This window comes from Cupressus sempervirens, chromosome 11, assembly GCF_028749045.1.
Source record: "Cupressus sempervirens isolate cs-2001-9-10 chromosome 11, ASM2874904v1, whole genome shotgun sequence".
NCBI lineage: Eukaryota > Viridiplantae > Streptophyta > Pinopsida > Cupressales > Cupressaceae > Cupressus > Cupressus sempervirens.
In genome coordinates this window covers 165816976-165837140 of record NC_143128.1, presented here as the reverse complement: position 1 = coordinate 165837140, position 20165 = coordinate 165816976, and positions in this window count along the sequence as shown.

Here is a 20165-nt window from a genome sequence, read left to right as displayed (position 1 = left end):
TCACAAATAGTGGGACCCAAGATTAATACAGAAGATCATGAAGAAACTAGTAATACAAATTTTAAAGCCAAAGTACCTATGTTAGAAAGATATGTCAGAAGGCATCATGCACCTGATCAAATCATTGAAGATAAGTTAGATGGAACAATGACAAGAAACAAATTGAAAGTTACATGTTTGCTTATTGAATTTGAACCTAGAAGTGTTAAAGATGCTTTGGATCATAAAAGTTAGATTGAAGAAATGAATGAGGAAATAGAGCAGATTGAGAAAAAAAAAACTTGGAATCTTGTTCCAAGACCCAAGGATAAAAATGTAATTGGCACAAAGTGGGTATTCAAAAATAAGCTAAATGAAGATGGAGAAGTTTCTAAAAATAAAGAAAGGTTAGTATGTAAAGATTATTCTTAAGAAAAAGGTATTCATTATGGTAAAACTGTTTGTCCTGTTACAAGATTAGAAGGTGTTAGAACTTTATTAGCTAGCATATGAATGCCATAGAGGATTGAAAGTTTATCAAATGGATGTAAAATCTATAATCTTGAATGGAATTCTTGATGAGGAAGTCTACATAGAACAACCTGAAGGTTTTGTAGATTCCAGTAAAAGAGATATGGTCTACAAATTATACAAATCATTATATGTTCTTAAGCAAGCTCTTAGGGCTTGGTATGAGAACTTCATAACTACTTGATAAAGATTGGTTTTCAAAAAACAAATGATAACAATATTTTGTATATCAAAGAAGGGCCAGACAACAATATTGTGTTGGCAGAAATATTTGTGGGTGACACTTTATTTATAGGAAATGATGACTTGTGCAAGGCATTTTTGGAAGAAATGAGTAAATAATCTGAGATGTCTATGTTTGGAGAGATAAAATTCTTTGTTGGATTGTAGATCTAGTAGAAGAAAGATTGTATCTACATTACTCAATCAAAATATATCAAGGAGATACTAAAGAAATTTGAAATGGAAGAGTCAAGACTAGTTGGAACTCCTATGTCTACTGGACATAAGCTTTCCAAAAATGATGATTCCAAGGAGGTAGATTAGACTACATATAGATCAATGATTAGAAAATTATAGTATGCAGTGCATCCAACACTCGATATTGAACTAGAAGTCAATATGGTGGCAAGATTCTCAGCAAATCTCAAAGAAAAACACATAATGGAAATCAAGAGATTCATGAGATATCGGAAAGGTAATGAAGACTATGGTTTATAGCACAAAAAAGGAGGAAATTTGGATTTAAAAGTGTTCACAGATGCTAACTGGGTAGGAAGTATTGATGACAGAAAGAGCACCGGTGGTGGAGCATTCTTTCTTGATAAAAGAGTACTGTCTTGGACAAGCAAGAAATAGAACTATATTTCTTAGTCCACAATAGAGGTAAAATATGTGGCAACAATAGTTAATTTTTCTAATATTGTTTGGTTCAAATAACTATTGGTAGGTATGAAGATAGAGATCAAGGATCCAGTGGTTATATAGTACAAGAACAAAAATGCAATTAATCTATCAAAGAGTCTAGTGATGCATACAAAAACAAAACACATTGCTATAAAATATCATTTTTTGAGAGAATTGGTACAAGATAAAGAGGTAAGATTGAAATATGTAAATAAAAAATAAAAAATTATAGACATATTCACTAAGCCATTACCTAAGGATGTATTTTTCTATCTAAGAGGTAAGCTAGGGGTCATTCCCCTATCTGAAGCTCACTAAATGAAGTTTAGTGATGCACCAACCAGAGCATCTTAAGGATCAATCAATTGATGCAATATTGAAAAAGGAACATTACAAATGAATCAATACATGAGGTACATTCATATTTATTGAACAATGTCTTTGGCATGAGATGTCAAAGAGGGAGAAGTTTGATGTCATATCTCGCAAAAATTTATCACTTCAAGAGATGAAAAAGATGGACACATCAAAGGCAAAGGTTTGCTGATAGAGGGAGAAAATAAAGGAAGAGGGAGTTCACACTGATAGAGGGAGTTCTCATGGATGAGAATCAAAATGAAGCTAAGAATATGTTCCTTACTTTATTCTTGCTCTTATATTTCATTGCATTATGACATCTTGTGTTGCTATCAATGCAAAAGAGGTAGATTGTTGGAAACAAATGATTAATTGTGTATTGTCTTTTATGTTACACCAAATTTCTTATCATTTTCAATCAGTGTATGCCTAGCTCACTCAGGCATTGGAGAAAAAATTATGTTCCTACTGAGCATTCCAAAGTTTGCCTGGTTTAGAAGACAGTTTCTATCGAGTTCCCTCGGGCAACAAAGTAAAGTTTGTAGGAATGTTGAGTGTTAACCAAGCTCACTCAGTTAATGAAGGAAATTTTGGATGGAACTAGTGTTAACCAAGGTCACTTGGTTTTCAAAGGAACTTTGTGAATATTTAGCATTAACTGAGTTCACTTGGTTAACATAGGAAAATCGCTTTGAACTAGTATCTACCGAGTAGGGTTGGCTAACAAAGAATTTTCTTATTTTGGCATATTGAGTTTAGTTGAATTTTTGTTGGTAATAGCTGATTGAGAAAATGAATATTAATTATTCTAAGTTTTATTCAAGCTAACTTGACAATGTGTAAGATATAAATATAAGGTCAAGTTGAGGATTGAATGTGTGGAACATAATTGAAGATTTGTTGATAGTTAGAGGAAGCAAATTAAAAGGATAAGAAAAATATACTTTTTGAAAAGTAAAGATACATTCAATCAAGAAGGGTCAAGTATACAAGATAGAATTGAGATCTATAATTAGCAATTCAATTACATTAGGAATCAAGCCATCTCATTGTTACTCTCTAACCATTGTATCAGTGATTTAAATCTCTTAACAAAGTTAGCTTAACAACTATTTGTAAATTTTTTGGCTCCTAATAGGGCTCACTTTAGAAGAGTGAAATTCAGTATCTAGTTGCAATTGGTGGTTTTTCCCAAATTGGGTTTCCATGTTAAAATCTTGTGTTCATGTTATTTCTTTTCTGTGTTTGCAACTAAGTTAAAGTAATATCAATCACAGATAATATGTTAATATTTTTATGTTAAGCATTTTCCAAGCTATTTGAGTGTTTATCAAGTTACAACATTTTTCTTGTGTGTTTACAAAGTTACATCAGAGTTTAGTTTTGATTTATATTGACATCTAAGGGATCTGGGATTTATTTTGTAGTAACTAATTCACCCTTTCCCTCTTAGTTACTCCTCTTATATTTCCAACAAGAAGATCTTAAGAATATATTTGATTTTAGATTGAAATTAAATAGCTTTTTTGATTTGGAAAAGTATGCAATTAATGCAAGTTCTAGCTGAATAAATAGAGTACAAACTTGATTATTTCTACATTGTGATCATCTCAGAAGCTTAAAGCACCTAGAAGAAAATTTAAAAAGTGATTTTGAGCTAAACCCTACTTCAAAAAAAGGTATTTTATCATTTTCCACATAGAAATTATTTGATAAATTTATATTTGGTGTAATCATGGATATGTCAGTTGTTCAGAATGTTGAGAATGTTGAGAGACCCAAATTAAAGGTTATATCTATGAAACCCCTAGAGGAAAAATCTAATTTAGCTTTATCAATTACTCTAGAAAATGTAGTTTTCTTGCAAGATGTAGGAAGCTACTTGTGTAGTAAGTTTGAAACTATTGGAAGTGATTTGTGTAGTAAGTTTGAAACTATTGGAAGTGAGTTTATGAACAAAGATATGATTTTTTTTTTCAATCATGATATGACTATTAAGCTCAAATATGAGCTTCTGAAAGACTTAGACTTAATTAGATATCACTTTTATCATGAACTTGATACTATAGAATGAACTCAAATTATAAATTAAGCATAATTCATAATGGAAAGATTTTGATGGGAGAAAATGTAATTGACATCTCTGCAAACCTTATTCATGAGGTCATTGGTCTTCTCAAACAAGGTAGTTACCTATTGGCAAGAAACTGCTTAATAGAAAGGTTGAAAGTTACACTAAAGTAGTTTATAATGGTAAAGCAATGGTGATCAACACCATTAGACAACATGATTTTAGATTCTTGAGAAGAATCATTGCATATTCTATTTGTGCAAATTCTAAAAATGATGAGCTATCAGCATGCTTTATCTATGTAGCCTATAAGATTTGCATTTAGAAGGAGCAAGTAAATTTAAGTGAGATTCTAAGAGTACAACTCCTTGAGAATTTGGAAAAGATTAAGAGAACTAAGAATGGTGTATTCAAATTCCAATCTCTAATTAATCATATTTTATTTCATGTACTTAAGAGATTTACATTTTTATCAACTACTGATATTATGAGTAGTGAAAGATGCACTAGGGATAAGATAACAGATGTGTGCAAAAGGAATCCTTCAAATAAAATATTGGATAGCAAAAATTTGATTATGAGGACATTTCAAAATGAGATGAAATAGAGATTCAGAATTGCCCCTACAATTGTTGATAGATTTAAGAATGATATATGTTTTATGGTGGATATAAACCTAACTTATATTGAAGTAGCAGAACCTCGGGAAACATTTCTTGAGCCCCCAGGTTATGAGTTGAGTGATGATATAGCTATTGGTTATATTGATTTATTGTTGAAATCTAAAATAGATCAAGCATCATATAGGTTCAGAATGTATGAGCAGATAACCCAATCAGCTTACCAAGCATCATTAGAAAAAAATATCTCATACTTGAAGATTGCATCTATAATGAAGAAAGCACTATTTGAGGCCAATATGTTAGAAGAAGAATCACAAGAAGTTAGACGAACAATCTCCAGACTAAAAAAAATGAGTGAACAAGGTGTAACTTATGTGACACCTCTATCAATTGGCCAAGCATCCATTGTATCTATTGTACAAACTCCTATAGATCAAAGTATACCTTATGTTGTTATATCAGCTAAGCAACCAAGTGAACCTAAGAGGAAGTCTAAAAGGTTAGTGTAGACTCGCAAGTCTAAAAGAGTTAATCAGCAAGCTACTAGACTAGAGAAAAAAAGAAGACATTGTTGATAGTTAAGGACTCCAGTGATGAAGAAGAAGAAGAGTAACAAGAAGACAAATAACTAGAGAAAGTTATTGTTTGCAAGCATTCAATAGTTAAAACAAGGCAACCATAGAAACCAAAGCTAGAGAAGATTAACATAGCCATTGTTAATGAAGGGAACTTTGTGTAGATGAACAAGTTCTATGATTTATACAATGATATTGAGAAGGAACAGATTGATATCTCTACTGTGAGATATATGGATCTTAATAACTTGAAACTTGAAGATATTAAAGGTTTTGTCAATTAGAAAGGCTATGATAAACTTATAGAAAAGAAGACACTAGTTTTAGTAGAAGATATGGCACATTAGAAATCAATGATAAGAACTATGTGCAAGACTAAAGATGAAGAAGTAGAGAAATTGATAGGTAAACTAGCACCCTATCTATAGAAAAAAAAAATTAAAAAAATTGTGACCTATTATATTTATGGGTGGTGATAAGAATATAATAAGAAGTGAAACTATTACATCTTTAATAATATGATGATTGCCAGCTCTTAGATACTATGAAAATTGATCAAACTAGTGTTATAGTTAGCATTGATGATAATCCTTTCGTAAGTTATGATCAACCTAAGCCCCATTCTAAAGATATTTAGGATTAGTTGAGACTAATTGAAGATGAGAAAAGAAAACTAGAAGAAGAAAAGAATAAGATTGAAGAAGCCAAGCTAAAATTGCTTGAAGAGGAAAGGAAGCAAAAAGAAGAAGAAAAGAGGAGAGAAGAAGGAAATGAAAAGAAGTTGGAAGAAGAAAAGAATGAAAAGGAAAAGAAAGAAAAAGAAAGGAAAGAAAAAGAGGAGAAGGAAGAAGAAGAGAGAAAGTCAAAGAAGGCATCAGATAAGAAACAAAAGGAAGATGAGGTTAAATCATCTAGCTCATCCTCTCTTATATCTCTTGCTAACATTACAAGTCATGATGATGATCAATCTAACTTGATCTCATCCTTTATAAAATTATTTGAGAAGAAAAAAAAAGTCAAAAGTCTATAGAAAGCATTAATGGAGGTGATTGATAGATTGCACAACACCCTCATAGCCAAACATACAGAAATAGGCCCTAAACAAAGATCTCAAGTAGTTGTAAAATAATTTGATGATGAGTTTGTTGCAAATCTGATAGAAAAGTTTTACTCTCAAAGAGGGAGATTATTGTTAAAAGAATGTTTTCAATCATTGTTTTCATTGATGTCAAACCTACTATTTGTAGGAATGACAATTTCTTATAAGATCCAAGTACTATCACTTAGTTGATTGATGAAGATGATTTAATCAAAAAGATGTAACAAGAGCACCTAAAGGAAAGGTTGAGTTATGATATTGTAATGAATTACAAGAATCAGTTAAGAAAATGCTTAAATGGTGTATTGATAACATACTCAAAGATATAGAGGTTGGCCACACTTAGAAACATTGGAGGAATAAGTTGTAATAAGGTTGACTGCAAAGCTTAAACTAAGTTCATTAGTGGGTGCCAAGTAAGCTAGTTGAGGACGAGAAAATTTTCAGTTGGAGCTGAGCAAATGAAAAATCTAGTGTGTGTCGAGTAAAGATTAGGTTCCAAGTGAAGTTCAAGTGTCAAGCAAAGTAACACATGTCGAGCATCATAAAATCTTAGTTGATGTCAAGTGAACTTCAGGTGCTGAGAATCAGCAAAATGTAGTCAATGCCGAGTAACATAGCATGTGCTGAGCATCAGTATTTCAATAGTGTCAAGCTACTGGATTATTGGAAATGTCAAAGATTTTCCAAATCTATGTTGACAAAGTGGTTACTTTGAATTTTGTGAACCAGTCGCAAGATAAGGATGATGGGCTGGTGGCATAGAATTTTATGTAAACCATTTTTGGGTGAATTCAAAAGGATTATTCAAGAAGTTTCTAGAGTAAACATAATTTATAGGTTTGATTCAATGAATCCTACCTAATCCATTCAAACATAAATTAAAGGATGGAAGAATCAAATGGGAAAAGCAATTCCATACTTTTATTTAAGGAGTCATAGACCATGAAGCAAGAGTTTTTGGTGTGTCAAATTGTGAAGTGGTTAGAAGGGTGTCAAGGAGAAGACATCTAGGAGAAGGAAGAACAAAGCATAGAGACTCTACTTCGATAAGTGGTCAAGAAGAGATTATTGCATTGGTACTTTGAGCACGGAGACTCAAGGAGACTAAGCTTGAAAGGAGAGGAAGCTATCAAGAGTTGCAGAGATTGAAAGCCAGGCAATGTTATGAGCTTAGAAGTGATCTAAGATCTGCAAGTTGAGTTGTATTCTTTAATCAAGTCAAAACCCCTTCTTGTTACTCTCTAGCAATTGTAACAATCAGGGTAAAGGAAAATCCTATAGAATTAGGTTGGTTTAATAGCCATTTGTAAATCCTTTAATAGGGTGTTATTCCAAGTGAATGTTCTAAAGTTCTCTAACTAGGCCCACTTCTAACAAGGTGGATAAATCTTCTAACAAGGTCATATTTAATTGTGTGTTGTAAGCATTTAATAGGGCACGCCTTTCATAGGGAATCACTTTCAAAGAGTGAGAATGGAGTAGCATGTTACTGGTGATTTTTCCCAAATTGAGTTTCCACATAAATCACTATGTTATGTGTTGATCTTTTTATGTGTTATGCTTGCATGTTGATTTACAATAACTTGTTGAATAGGGAAGTTAAAGCTTTGATGAATGAATGGTTGAATGGGATCACTACACTTAGTAAAAAGTTTGATTTGAAAATTTGGACCTTGAATAACTGATTCACCTCCCTCTCGGTTATTCTAAAGCATTTCTAACAATTGGTATTAGAGCCATCTATTGATTTAGTTTCAAGTTGCTAGAAGCAGGGAGATCAAGATGTCCAAGAGAGAAGTTCCCAACCTCAACAAAGACAAATTTATTGCATGGCAGAGTTTGATGAAATTGCACCTTGGATCAATAGGTGATTATGAAAAACCCTCAATTGGAATAGAAAATGTAGACCTAGTTGGACCTCTTACTACAAATGATTTGAATAAAAGGAAGGAATAAAATCAAGCAATGCTGGAGATTGCCTCTACACTTAGTTATGCTGAATTTGATGACATCAAAGGATGTGATATTGTATTCAATATGTGGAAAGCCCTAACATATATCTATGGAGGAGATCGGAATGTTTAGAGAGCAAAGAGAGAAAGCCTTAGAGGAAAGTTTGATGTCATGAAAATGGAGAAAGAATAAAATGTTGCTCAATATGGATCCAAAATGAAAGAAGTGGTAAGTGCAATAAGAAGTCTAGGTGGTCAATTGCAAGAAGAGATTGTCAATAGCAAATAATTGAGAACTTTACTCCCTATCTACACTATTAGAGTTTCATCCATCCAAGTGCTAAGGTGTGTACAAGGAAACCCACCGACCTTTGAAGGTATAGTGGGAAGACTTACTGTATTTGAATTGTCCAACTTTGATAACTATAGACCTGAGAACCTTGAATCTACTTTCAAGGCCAAGTTGACATTGAAAGACATTGAGGAGGTGACATTGAAGAAGAGGAGTAGAAAAGGAAAATATGCATCTAGTGATAGCAGCACAAATGAGAAAGATGTGGAATAGTTAGAAGCATTATTGGCGAGGAGATTCCATAGAGGTAAAGCTAAATTCAAAGGTAAGTTCCCTATCATTTGTTTCAATTGCAATGAAGTAGGACATATTGCTGCAAAGTGTACACAGACGAATAACTACAAAGAAGGAAACAAGTACAAGAACAAGATAGAAGATGATAGCAGAGATTATAAGGACAAAGTAAAAAGTTGCTACATTGTTGAAGAAGATTCTGATGAGAATGATGATGAAGTAGTCTATGTGGCCATGAAGGATGAATCAGATAAAGATGAAGCAATAGCATTGGCAACCTATGTGAACAAGAATGACAAGTGGATCATAGACAATGGATGCTCAAATCATATGACATGAGACAAAAGTAAGTTCATTACCTTTACTTAGTATGATGCAAATAGTGTTAGATTTGGAAATGATGCTCCATGTCAAATCAAAGGAAAAGGTTTCATTAAACTTACAAAGAAAATTTCATGTGATAATGCATACTATGTTTAAGGGTTGAACTACAAGTTGTTGAGATATCATAATTAGGCAATGTAGCTTGCAAAGTAGAATTTGGAAACAAAACTATCAAGATCTATGACACTAATGAAAATCTAATAGGAAAAGTTGAACAAACTAGGAGTAACTTGTTTTACCTAGATATGGAGGATGCAAACTATCTTGTTGTTAGAATTGATGATGTGTGGTTATGGCATAAAATATTGTGTCATTTTAACTTTGATAATTTGATAAGCATCAGTAAATGGAAGAAAGCCAAAGGTATGCCCAAACTAAAGAAACCTTAAAAAATAATGTGCAAACAATGTCAACTAGAGAAGATGACTAAGTCTAGCTTCAAAAGAAAAACTTTCACTTCCAAAGAAGTAGTAGAATTAGTCCATGCAGACTTATGTGGTCCAATAGAAGTGCAAAGCTACCTAGGAGACAAATATATAATACTATTTGTAGGTGACTATTCAAGGATGATGACTGCTATGTTTTTAAAGCAAAAATTTGATGCATTCAAATGTTTAAGTGGTATTTGGCCAAAGTTGAGAAGGAAACAAGAAAGAGTCTAAAGTGCCTAAGGTCAGACAGAGGAGAAGAGTTTACATCAAAAGAATTTGAGATATTCTACAATGAAAAAGCCATCAAGAGACAAACATCAACACCAAGAACTCCACCACAGAATGGTATTATTGAAAGAAGGAATAGATCAGTAATAGACTATGCTAGAACATTGATGATGGAGAAAAATATTGCTCTAAAGTATTGGAGAGAAATTGGAAGCATTACAGTCTACACATTGAATAGAGTCCAAGTCAAGAAAGGTACAAATGCAACACCTTTTGAATTATGGTATGGTCACTCACCTAATGTAAAATATTTCAAAGTATTTGGTTGTAAATGCTATATTCTTAAAGATACTAGAAATGGCAAGTTTTATGCAAAAAGTGATGAAGGCATATTCCTTGGTTACTCCATTAGAAGTAAGGCATACAAGTGTTTGAATACTAACACTAATAAGATTGTGCAGAGTGCAATGCAAATTTTGATTAGCATGCAAAAGTTCAGGTTGATGGAACTAAACAACTTGAAGATTATAAATCCTTTTGTATAATTCTGTGAAGGAATGACTATTGAAAATGATGCTACCAATCAAGTTTGGAATCAACAACAAATCTTAGTATCAACCAAGTCATAGCCAGTGAATGCCGAGTTGTAGAATGAAGAAAATACACATTTTGATTCTAAAATCAGTACATAGGGAAGAGATGATGAAATATCAGATGGAAGAAGAATCAAACATGGAAAGGAGAAAAAATTTAGTTGGAGCCAAGAAAATGAAAAATCTAGTGTGTTTTGAGTAAAGATTAGGTGTGGAGTGAAGTTCAATTGCTAAGAAAAGTAGCTAGTGTCGAGTATCAAAAAATCTTAGTTGATATTGAGCGAACTTTAGGTGCCGAGATGCTAAGTAACACAATATATGTCAAGCATCAGTATTTCAATAGTGCCAAGCTACTTCATTATTGGAAATATCAAAGATTCACCAAATCGGAGCTGACAAAGTGATTACTTTGAATTCCATGAGCAGTTGGAGGATAAGGATGATGAGCTAGTGGCATAGAATTTTATGTAAAGTATTTTTGGGTGAATTCAAAAAGATTATTCAAGAAGTTTCTAGAGGAAACATAATATGGGTTAGATTCAATGAATCCTACCTAATCCATTTGAACAAAAATTAAAGGATGGAAGAATTGAGCAGGAAAAGAAATCCCATACTTCTATTTAAGGAGTCATAGACCAAGAAGCAAGAGCTACTGGTGTGCCAAATTGTGAAGTGGTTAGAAGGGTGTCAAGGAGAAGACATCTAGGAGAAGGAAGAACAGAGCATAGAGACTTTGCTTCGATAAGTGGTCAAGAAGAGATGATTGCATTGGTACTTTGAGAATGGAGACTCAAGGAGACTAAGCTTGAAAGGAGGGGAAGTTGTCAAGAGTTGTAAAGGTTGAAAGCCAGACAATGTTATGAGATGAGAAGTGATTTGAGATCTGCAAGTTGAGTTGTATTTTGTAATTAGGTCAAAACCCCTTGTTGTTACAATCTAGAAATTGTATCAAATAGGTTAAAAGAAAATCTTATGGACTTAGATATTTTTAATAGCCATTTGTAAATCCTTTAATAGGGTGGCATTCCAAGTGAATGTTCTAAAGTCCTCTAACTAGTCCCACTTCTAACAAGGTTGATAAATCCTCTAACAAGGTCACATTTAATAGTGTGTTGTAAGAATTTAATAGGGAAAGCCATTCATATGGCATCACTTCAGAAGAGTGAGAATGGAGTAGCATGTTACTGGTGTTTCTTTCCAAATTGGGTTTTCACATAAATCACTATGTTATGTGTTGATGTTTTTATGTGTTATTCTTGCATGTTGATTTAGAATAACTTGCTAAATAGGGAAGTTAAAGCTTGGATGAATGAATGGTTGCATGGGATCACTACACTTAGTAAAAAGTTTAATTTGGACATTTGGACCTTGAATAACTAATTCAACCCCCCCCCCTCTCAGTTATTCTAAAGAATTTCTAATAGAGTTTACAAATTTGATGAATGTTGCTGAGTCTAAGGCTCAAATTTCACATGATGCCAATCTCTTTAGCACCATTTGTCAAAACATTCAGAATGATTTGCAGAGTCTTGATACTTGCATCAAGGAACTCTGAAGATGTCAACAGTTGGCAAGGTAATGTACATCAAATGTACTTTATCTCATAATTTGACCAAAGATTTGGATAATAAGATTCAAGGGAAGCTGAGTGAGTTCGAAGCTCTATCTAGTCAAATACAACAACCCTCTTGCAGAGTTGATGAGTTTGAAGGACAATTTGTTAGTGTTCACGCAGACATTAGGAAAATGAAACTTGAAAAAGAGCAAGTTTTGAGAAGACTATCAAAATTTAGAGAATCTATTGCTTTGAATATATCATCCATTGAGATATAGCAGGAAGAATGTGTCAAAACAAACGACAATTATGCAAATTTCACCTACTCTGGCCTTAATTTAGTTGAGATTGTGCCTTATGTGCAATGCTCACTACTACCAAAGTGGCAAATGACACATGGAAAAAAGGTATAAATAGTTTGAAGGAAAATTTTGATGATTGTATAAAGGTATTAGCAGCTTGAGGTAGCAAGACAAAAACTTTGATAGTGATTGAAAGTTTTTGAGAACAGAAAGACAACATTTTTTTTTATAGTTTTTGACTTACTAACTTTTTTCATTGATGTCAAAGGAGGAGAAATTGTAGAAGAACATTGTGCTGTAAGTTATGTATGTAGTACTCATATCCAAAAGGGGGAGAAATTGAGCATTTGTAATATGAAGTATATGTAATGTAATAGGTGATAGTATGGTATGTTTTGTTAAGTTTTGTCACTTAGCCAATTTTCCTTACTTTGTTGCCATCAATGCCAAAGGGGGAGATTGTTGACAATTGGCCATATATAGTGATGTAATTTTTATCATTAATGGCAACACATGATGTACATACTTGTAGAAAACCTCAAAAATAATGATACTTAGCTTTTCGTACTTAGAAAATTGTCTACGTATGAAAATGGTTTAAAATAATACATTGTTTTATATGTAAAATGTTTCTAATATCATATTATGACTAGTGAGGATAGATGAAGATAGTATACATGTTGATGATGATGTGTATAACCTCAAAAATAAGTATGGACTATACTGAAAAGAGATATTCATGATTTACCAATAAATAGGAGAGTGGAATTAAAGGCAGAGAAATTATTTTGTTTACAAAATAATTACTTGACCAATTAGGGCTGACATCCTAGATGTTTACTTTAAGTTGGAAAAGTACATTATGGTCTTAGCTGACCTAGTAACAATTTGTTAAAAGGCATGGTATTTATGCAAAGGATAACTTGTGAGATTAAGTGTGTATTTTTTATGAGCAGGTGATATGTGAACTTTCTGTGAAGCAATATATGTGAAGTTTTTGAGAGCTTGATTTTGTGATCTGAGATCAAGTTAAGGTTAGAGATCACCCAAGAAGAAGATACATCATCTATAAATCTATATTTGAGGAACTTAAAGTTTGGTTACTTGTTTGGGTAGTGAGCTCTTCCTATAATTGAAAGTGCATGTTTTGACAGTGAGCTCTTCTTGCATACATTGTACTACAACTCCTAACAGGGTTGGAATCTCCTTACAAGGATTCAAAGTCTCCTAACAAGGACTCCTATGTACTGAATGCTTTTATAGACTCATAATAGGGTTCATCCTCTAACAATGAACATTTATATTAGTACATCATCTAGTGGGTATCATCCCCACTAGGGTTTTCCCAATTAAAAAAATAAGGTGTTATGGGTTCTTTTTATGCATGGTTCAAAGTAATTAATAATATCCAATTCGCAAAAAAAGTTTGTAGAATATTGATTCACTCCCCTCTCAATATTCACTATTTCTAACAAGGGGATTGTTTGTAGTAGGCCACCATTCCTCATGGGATACGTGATAAGGGACTAATTGCCTCGTATGTTCTATAAGTCCAGTCATTGCATTTGATCTTAAAAATTTGATCTTTTAGTGCAATGACAACATTAGTAATTAAAAACTTCATAGATCATTGATTGTGTATTTATGTTGTTTTCATAAATAATTTTTTCCATGTTGACTCCCAAAGGATAAGAGATTGTTTAGCTAGATGTAGGTTGTAGAAAACCTAGAAGGAAGCAGATGTTAAATTGTGGATATATTTATTTTTTGGATAAGTTATTTTAATTTATTTTAGCTCACCCTCCATGATAATTGAGAATCAATAGCTAACTAGCCATTACCTAATATTCTCTTCTCACTATTTAGTCTTCTTATAAGATAATCCTCTCTAATGATTCAAAGATATGTTGAGCCTACGAGTTAGTTTACTAGATCTAGGTGCACCCTCCTTGGTTTTGCAGAGTCGACAGTATAGGGGGATAGTTTGTTCTTGTCAGTTGGTTCAACCTTTTAAAGAGCTTTGATAGTTGGAGTTGGCTTTCTCCTTAGAGTTTTTTGTGAAGTATGCTAGTAGCTTGGAGAGCATAAACCCATTTTAGGAAGTAGGACAACTGATGTACAAAATGCTTTGTATCCATTTCTAGAACCTTCAAAGGTCTCATACTAGGGATATTTTCTAATTAGTGCATGATCTTGTGTGTATCATCCCTACTGAGGTTTTTACCTTAACATGGATTTCCTTGAGAGAAAATGCTTGTGTCTTAAGGTGTTATCTTATATCTTGTTCATAGTTTTTTGTATTTCTATATCTTTCATTGCTAATTTGGTTGAGAGTTTGATGTTCTATTTGTTTTATTTGGTTGTTGGCTTTTTTGAAGAGTTTTTACAATTTGTATATGCCCACTTTAGTATGCCATTAGGATGGTATTAAAGCTTTTGATCCCTATCCTTCTTTATATCATCAGAACAAACACTAATGGCTATAACTTAACAATTTTCAATAATATGGAGAAATAATAGTGCCATAGATTCATTTGGAATCAATTCCTTTGCATCATATATTATATTGTCATTAAATTTTGTATCAACTTTGTTATAATTGAAGCATAATTATTTTTAATTTAATAAAGTTTACTGTCATTATCTAAGTATTAGATTAAGAAAACTAATTTTTTATAAACATTATAATATATAACTATAATTTAATTAGCTAATTGTGGTATTTCTATCATGATTCAATTGTTTCTAGTTTTTTAGTTTAATTTAGTTACCCATGTTAAATGAGTTGTCATTCACACAAACTGGTCTCTTATGAGAATAAATAGAACACTTAACACTCATTGGATCTAGGTGATGCTCACAAAGGTGAAGCATTGAGACTTTCTAGGAGGTCACCCATCCTAGTACTACTCTAGCTTGAGTAAACTTGACAACTACTTACAACCCCATTTGCAAAAGCTTCACCAAGTGTTTTTCAAATGGAATTGTAAGCATAGTGGATTTAACCATGGAGAAAATTACGTAGTTAAGTACGCTCGAGCTCAATTAGCATTGAGATGGGTGGTGACTTCTTGAGAAGTCTCGATGCTTCTCCTCTCTAAGCATCACTTGAATTCAATGAGTACTATGTGTTCCATTTATCCTCATGAGAGATGGGTTCATGCAAACCAATACTCATGACATATGGGTTAATAAGTTTAACTTGAAAACTACACACTTGAATTTTGATAGTAATATAACAATTTGACTACTTGTAAAAAAAATCTTTATAATACTTCTAGAATCCAAATGTTCATTTTTTTTTTAATGAGAAATTAAACTCTCTTTTTTTCACATTCATAGCTTTTGCAATAGAAAACTAATAATGGTAAATGGATACATTTCAGAAAATCATCCCTCCTTCGATGAAATAGGTTTCACCAATACAAATTATAATAATACTCATTCCACAAAGAAACTGTGGGCAATATAAAGTTACATAAAGAGAAGCGACCAGAGGGGTAACAAACCCCACAATGTCTAGAGGTAGATTTGCAATGTGACCAGTAATGGTTACAACTCATATCACTTTTTCATATTTAAATCAGATCTCTATAAATCTGTAAGGAGCTTGCTGCCTATCTAAATTTAGATTCCTCCATGACTATGTAATCCTCCTCCTGCATGATGGCCCATAGTGTGCCCATGATCATGATGAGCATCAAATCCACCATGATGTAGGCCATGAGTGTGGGCATGAAAATGATGACCATGTCCATCAAATCCACCATGAAAACCGTGAGTGTGGGAATGGGCATGATGATCTAGAAATCCTCCATGATGATCATGTCCTCCATGAAGACCATCAAATCCTCCATCTGGGCCTCCTCCATTCATATCTCCATCATCAAGACCATACTCACCTTCACCACCATGACCATGATGACCTCCTCCCCAATCAATCCCTCCCGTACTTCTCCAACGATAGCGTCGAACTAAAGAGATGATCACTATCAATACCAGCAATGCTCCGGATACTGCAAAAATAATCCATCCACCAGAGCTAATAAATGATGAAGATCCACCTTCCCCAGAGAGCAATTTACGACCCACCATTATTCCTGAATAATAATACCTTCAAGGTAACAATATGGGCTTTACAGATTGAATGAAACAAGTTTCCGGCTCTCATATTTATAGATGTACGAGTTTTGAATCGACCAAAATTATCTTGGTCTTTCTTTATATCAATCCGCGGTTTAGTGAGGATACGTATTGACTACAAATTCTATTGTCGGTTTTCTCTAGCCATACGGTTAACGTTGTTTTTATGACCGCTTTCTAGCCATGGTGTTGTAATTGAACCACGCGGATTTTTTTGTTTCAGACGAGTTATTTGACTGATTGATATAACGCGTACGTGATGCTTCGATCTAAAGCCGCTTGTCAAATTAAGATGATTTTAGTTTCCATGTCTATTTGACCTTGCGCTAAAACTTCCAATTCAATAATGATTTGTGTAGACTTGATAAGGGATAACGTGTAGGGGATATGCTATTATTGGATCTTATATTACATTTTTTTAATTTACATAAATAAAAGTGTAACCATCAAAATGTAATTCAAGAGGTTTTTTGATGAGAAAGTTACTAATTTTTGGTCATTTTAATAATAATATCTAAGGAGTTTTAAGATAAGTATTTATTATTAGATTTGATTTTATGAAAAATACGTAGAATGTTATAAGAAAAAGTTTGTGAAATCATATGAAATAGATAGAGAATAAATCATATTTTTAAAGGTCGGTAAATTAGTTGGAATAAGTGTGAAATTTTCTTTTTCAATGTTTTGGTTAGGAAGAGAGCTATTCGAAGGATTCTATATATTTGATGTGGATCTCTTAAAGGTAAGTATTTGGGCATTCCTCTATTCCAAGGTTGTAATAAGCTCGATCTGTGGAAAAATATGATGGAGAAATGTGTGAAAAAGATGGATGGATGGAGGGGAAGATGGCTGACTTTGGCTGGTCCCATTCTGATGTTAAAATCTATGTAGTCAACTTTCCTAATTTTCTCTATGATGTGTATGAATATCCCTAAGAAGGTCTCTAGAGTAATACGATAGAAGATGAGAAAATTCTTTTGGAATGGTGCAAGTGAGGAGAGAAACTCCCTTTCTTAGCTTGGGAAATGACATTTCATTCTAAAAAATATGGGGGAGTTTACTTATGAGATTGACATTTGATGAATGTAGCCTTGGGAGAAATTTTGGTGTGTAATCTATATCTCTACTCTGGTTAGTAATGTGTGAGAATTCTCAAACAAGAATATTTGCATTCTCAAGAACTTGAAAGGATTTTAACTATTAGAAACCCTCACTTAGGATCAGCTATTTGGAACTTCATGTTATCTTGTCAATGTGTTGTCATGGATCATGTGTCTTGGCTGGTGGGAGATGGAAGGAAATGTATGTTTTGGAAGGATTCTTGGAATGGCTACCCCACTCTATCTAATTCCCTAGATTATGAGGAGGTTAAGGAGGTTTTATCAAGACTATAGGGGGATAGAGTGGTTCATTACAAAGAAATAGTAGAGGGCCCTATGGGGAAGAGTGGAGATGGAAGAGTTGTCCTCTTGAAGAATTATCAATTTAGCAAAAAAGTTTGTTGCAAGATATTTTACAAAATCGGGAAGTGTGCGAAATTGATAAGGAGGATAAGGCTTTTTAGTGTGCCTCTTCTTTGGGGGACTAATCAGTGAAATTGGGTTATGGCCTTCTAGGAGACATAAGGAAGGCTTTGAGGCTAGTAACTTGCATTGGAATAAGGATTTTCTTCCAAAAGAAAGAACCTTTGCATGGCTTTCTATAGAAGCCTGCATTCTAACTAATCATCAGAGGATGTGATTGGGTTTCAATGGGCCTATTCGATGTGTAATATGCAAATAGGGGGTAGAATATATGGATCATCTTCTCTTACAGTGTTAGGTCACTCAAGGCAGCTAGGAAATGGTAATGAAGAAGATGGATTAGCAAGGTCCATAGATGAATTCAACTAAGGAATATTTTGTAAGTTGCCCTAGGCCTCCTACCCAATATTTTTTGTCAAGAATTTGTATGGTTACTCCTTCAATTATGGTTTGGAATTTATCTAGAAGTAACGAAATAGACAAAAAAAATTAAGAGAAAGAGGAGTCTTATGAGTGTTTGTTATGGTGGATTAATCATTCTACGAAAGAGGTTATGAGTGTGGCTACCTTAAGATGTACTTAGAAAAAATTAATGTTTACAAAGACCTACAATGTGGTTCTAAATATGTGTGTAGGTATAAAGATCAGGAAGGAATGATGTTTCAAACATGCCTATCAGAAGGAAACTCATGTTGAGGTTAAGTGGGAATCCTTTGAGGATGGATGGACAAAAGTTAATCTTGATGGTGTTGCAAGTGAAAATCTAGGTCCATTGGGGGAAGGGGTAATTGCCAAAGATCAGAATGGCAATCCTATTGCATTTATAGCTAAAAATATTGAAAAGGGAACAACTAATCTAGCAGAGATAAAGGTATCACTTTTAGTTGTGCAATGTGTGAGAGTTTTAGGAGTAAAGAAGTTGCACTTAGAAGGTAACTCTTTGATAGTGATTGAAGCCATTCATCTCAATTAGATACAAGTGTGGAATTTGAAAAAAAATCTACCAAAGATCATGTTAGAAGTCTATTAGAAAAGTTAGATACTAAGATTGGGAGGGGGGAGGGTGAATCAGGATCTATAAAACCTTAACCTTTGAAATAAATATCAAATCTAATATCTTTCACCTTTAAACCCTTATCTCAAAAATATCATAAATCACATAATCATTTACTTTAATTATGTATCATACCTATCAACTAATCACATCAATGAAATATGAAAGTAAATGATCAACACATAAAATGAATATTTTGGTTATCCTGAAACCCTTCAAGGTGAAGGTAAAACTAGGGTGGGGATGACACCACAAATCTTCACTACTACAACAATTATGTTCTCCTATTAAGACTAGAAGTTTTTAAAAATATTTAGAATAACTAAGAAGGTGGGGGGGAGGGGGGTGGGGGGGAGTGTGAATCAGTTGCTCAAGGTCTATATGTACCACTTGAAAAATCAAACATTAAATACTCCATTATTTTTCTTATCCTATTGTTGCTCGGTCTCTACTATAAAAATTGTCATAAACTTAACTTGCATTGCATAATGAAAACATCATCATATGTAAAATCATTCATCATAGTTAGACACTAGGATTATTCATGGAAACCCAATTTGGGAAAAACCACCAACAGCATGTTACTGTTTTTCACTCTTAAAAAGTGAGCTCTATTAGCAGCCAACCCTATTAAAAGTTACAATACACACTATTAAATATGACCTAGTTAAAGGATTTAATCACCCTATTAGGAGTGGCCTTGTAAGAGAACTTTGGTCCTTCTATATAGAATATCGCCCAGTTAAAGGATTTATATAGACTGTTAAGTCTTCAAATAATTGTTAGGGAAACCTCTGTTAAAAGGATTTCAATACAAACTATTTACAATGATAAGAAATAAAATAATAGGTTTTGATTTGTGTGATTACAACTCACTTTTTCTAGTTTAGATCTAAGTTCATCCTTATGTTGGTTTATAGGTAAACCTTCCATTGTCATCTCTAAACTTGATCTGCTTAGACACCTTTCAAGCAATCAATCCACTCTTCCCATCAATACTCAAGCCTTCTACTCAAAATCATTTATCAACAACAACATCACATTTGCAAGCTTTCACTTCTAGCTTTGTATTCACACACTTGTATGACCTTTGATCAACCTTTCTTTGTATGACTTCCTTTATATAAAAACATTCCATTTACATTGGTTGGACAAGGCTTTGCTAGGGCATAGGAAATGCACCAATTTGATTTTGTTTCACCTTAAATAGGAAATCTATACTCCATTTTCTACATCCATCATAGATCTTAGGGTTTATGATTAGGTTCAA